Source organism: Pteropus medius, unplaced genomic scaffold (assembly GCF_902729225.1).
Source record: "Pteropus medius unplaced genomic scaffold, Ma_sr-lr_union100, whole genome shotgun sequence".
Taxonomy (NCBI): Eukaryota; Metazoa; Chordata; class Mammalia; order Chiroptera; family Pteropodidae; genus Pteropus; species Pteropus medius.
In genome coordinates this window covers 5,503,712-5,507,250 of record NW_024347788.1, presented here as the reverse complement: position 1 = coordinate 5,507,250, position 3,539 = coordinate 5,503,712, and the positions used below count along the sequence as shown (strand labels likewise).

Sequence of the window (3,539 nt, the reverse complement as noted above, 5' to 3'; positions counted from 1 at the left end):
AAGCTAGGAAGTAGGCCATTTTGAAAACCTTAAGTATATTTTTATATCTAAGAAGTCCTATTATTGACATTTCTGATTATACTCACTAAACTATACTCCATATCTTATGTTTAGTATAAGTTTTTCTTTTGTTTTATAAGTAACCGTTATCTACCTGAACCCAGGAAGGAAAGCTTGCCCGTGACTTTTATTAACAACATGACTCTTTATTTTTAAAAATAAACAACAATTAAGGACTGACAGACATTTATGTAAACTGTTACCACATAACAACAAGTTAAAAAGTAACAGAACAATTGATCTCAGTAAGATCAAACATGATTTTGGTAAAAAAAAAAAAACAAAAAAACAAAAACCAAAAAACCTTTAAACATTATAATTAGAAGAACTGTTGATACGTAAAGTAGCATAGATGAAGCTCAAATGCATTTTGCTAAGTAGAGACCAGACTCAAATAGCAACGTACCATATGAATTCATTTATATTATATTCTGGAATAGGCAGAACTATAGAAACAGAAAACATATCTGTGGTTCTCAGTGGTTGAGGCAGCAAAATGGAATTTTTGGAGGGATGATAAAACTGTTCTGTATCCTGGCTGTAGGTGTGATTCTAAAGCTCTGTCGTATTTCAGAACACATGGAGAATTCTGCTATAATTCTCCTTGTAAACCACAGGGAGAATTCTGCTATATGAAAATATAAAAATAAATTTTAAATTCCTTACTAATATTCTCACAAAGACTAGAGAAGATAGCATATTTCTAAAAAACAAGAAAGAATTACTAGGATAAAGGAGCAGTCTTAAAACAAGAACAAAATATAAGCTACTCAAAATATTACTGCTGAAATTTAAAAAAAAAAAAAATAGAAGCCTCCTTTCCTCACCTCTGCCTCTTTCTGTGTGTGTGAGTGAGTGTGTTTGGTTTAAAAGGGACATTTCAAGGAAGAAGTATGTTAGGTGAGGTAGCGCCAAGATGGCGGAAAAGTTTAAGAGAGTGAAGACAACAAAGACAAAGAGAAAAAAGTGGACAATTTGAAAGCAAAATTAGGAGATATGGATAATCATATCTAGGATAGACAAGATCCACATAAAACATATTTTTGGAAAGCGAGAACAGGAAAAATAGAAAAGAAAAATAATCTATTAGTATAAGGAAAATCAACTCAGACAGTTTTCAAATTGTGTCAAGTAAGTGCTGAGGGAGAGGAAACAGAGCCTGAGCTTTAACACATGGTGTTGCGAAAATGTTAACACAAAGGGAAAAAAATGCCTCCAGGTGGGAGTTGGTTTCTGAAGTAAAGGCTGGCTGAGGGTGACTTGGAGAAATATTTCATTGGTTTTGAATTTCATCAGATAAATCTTTCTTTCTGGGGTGGATACCATGACTGACATAAAAGATCAGCTACAGTTTCAATTTCCAGAGCTAATAATCTTTTCTAGAAACTTAAATGATATCCAGGTATAGGAATATACTTTTTATTGACAACTTTCTGAAGTAAATTAGTCTGTCAAAAAAAATAAACATGAGGAACCTATTTTTTCATCCAAATTTCATGCTAAAGCTTTAAATCTGTGTCATGTAAAATCTTTCCCAATATGTCATTTTAATAACTAACAATTTGGAAGGTTTAGTCTGTCATTGAGACCAAATACTCTCAAATGCATTCCTTTGTCATGATTGCATCTTGTCATATAAGCAACGCTATGTTTTAGTCTAATGCTTTGAAAAACATCATAATCAATGAAAATGATGATAATTATATTTTAAAAATCTGTTTTTTTTTCTTTTTCTGACAAAGAGACTATAGGCAAAGTCTCTGGTAGAAGCTGCCATTATTAGCAGGTGCATCGGGCTCTATACTTCGGATACTAATTCATTTTTTCAGGCACTTTTAATCTGAAAGCAAAATATAGAACATAGAACAATATGTAGTGTGTTCAACTTATACCAAGTATAATTCAAATTGTACTGGTATTTACATGTCTTTAACTACAAGTGGCATGAAGAATTTTAAAAGAAAATCATGAAAATAAGTGACTTTTAGTCCCCCATATGTATCAAAATAATTGGGAATTCTCATAAAAAAAAATGTGATTTTATCAACCAGTTTTTGGCATTAATTACTGGTTTTTCCACAGTCTCTAGCACAATGATATTCTCGTAGTCTTAAGAAGTCCTCAAATTATTCTGAATCATGAGAGAGATTAAATGCGTAGTACACATCCAATTAAGGCATTTTAGCACAATAACTACAGATTCTTTCACCAAAGGTTGCCAACTGGCAGCTTATAAGCCAAAAGCAGGATGCTGAATATGTTGTGTTATGATATATAGTGTTCAAAAAGTGAATCGAATTGTCATCATTTAAAGACTAGGATATTTTACCTAAAACAAAACAAAACAAAACAAAAACAAAATTTGCTGCCTCTTTTGGCAAATTTGAAAATCCTTAATACTGGGCCCATCTTTCCATAGAAGCCTGTAGCTGAGTAGCAGCTGACCTTATTAAAAAAAATAATAAATAAAGACATATACTTCACAGATCACCCCACTGCCATCACATTATATATGACTCTCTTCTCATTTATTTTATATTTGGCCCCCATAACCCTTGAGTAAGTGACCCCTTATGTTCTTTCAATTAATAGGGAGGAAACAAAGGCAGAAAGTGAATGTTATCTTCCTAACCTGATTTTATGCTCCAGAAAATGGATAATTCTTTGTACCGTCTTTCTGGTTGTGATTCCATCTTACCTCTTTCTTCAATTAAAAAAAAAAATGGAGAATTGCCGAATTGTATATACTTTGATAACCAGCCATGTCATTATTCTTCCTGAAGTTATTGTAAACAAGAATTTACACTAATGCACTGCAAAGATAGAGAGATGAAAATGAGCCTTGACAAGAAAATTATATGGGAAATAGTTAAGTATTCTATCAAATACTTATACTCATTGGAAAGTCCCAACAAGTATAATAATTTGCTTTGTTAGAGTTTTTACAAGACCTTCATCACATTCTATGAAAATGGGCAAAATCTTTTGCCTCTATTAATTATAAAAAGGTGAGAAGAAAACACCTTTCTGAATCTAACTTCTATGGCATCTAATTTTTTCCAAACTCAAGATTTATGAGAACTAAGTAAATTTATTTTTCATGTAGAATCCTTTTCTCCCCACAAACTATAAAATTAATAATCAGTCTATGGACATGCTACCCTGAAAAGCCCGATCCCGTCTGATCTCGGAAGCTAAACTGGGTCAGGCCTGGTTCGTACTTCGATGGGAGACCACCTAAAAAGACCAGGTGCTGTAGGTGTAAAAAATAAAAAAAAATAAGGGATTATAAGCTGACAAGGTCCTTGCAATCTGTGAGGTCAACCGAGGGTTGCTTCGCCTAAAAAAAAATTAATAATATTTTCCCACCCATCAAACAATATTTTCAATATACCTTTTCCCAAAGTAAATAAAAAAGTAGAAATATTTGAGTTTTTATGTATACAAAAATAATAGAAATTATAACTTTTAAAATGAAG

General features: G+C 32.1%; 1 pseudogene; it reads left to right on the top strand.

Moving 5' to 3' along the window:
* Nucleotides 1-3,204: 3,204 nt before the first annotated feature.
* On the top strand, nt 3,205-3,322 carry LOC120614520 (uncharacterized; annotated as a pseudogene).
* Nucleotides 3,323-3,539: the final 217 nt, after the last annotated feature.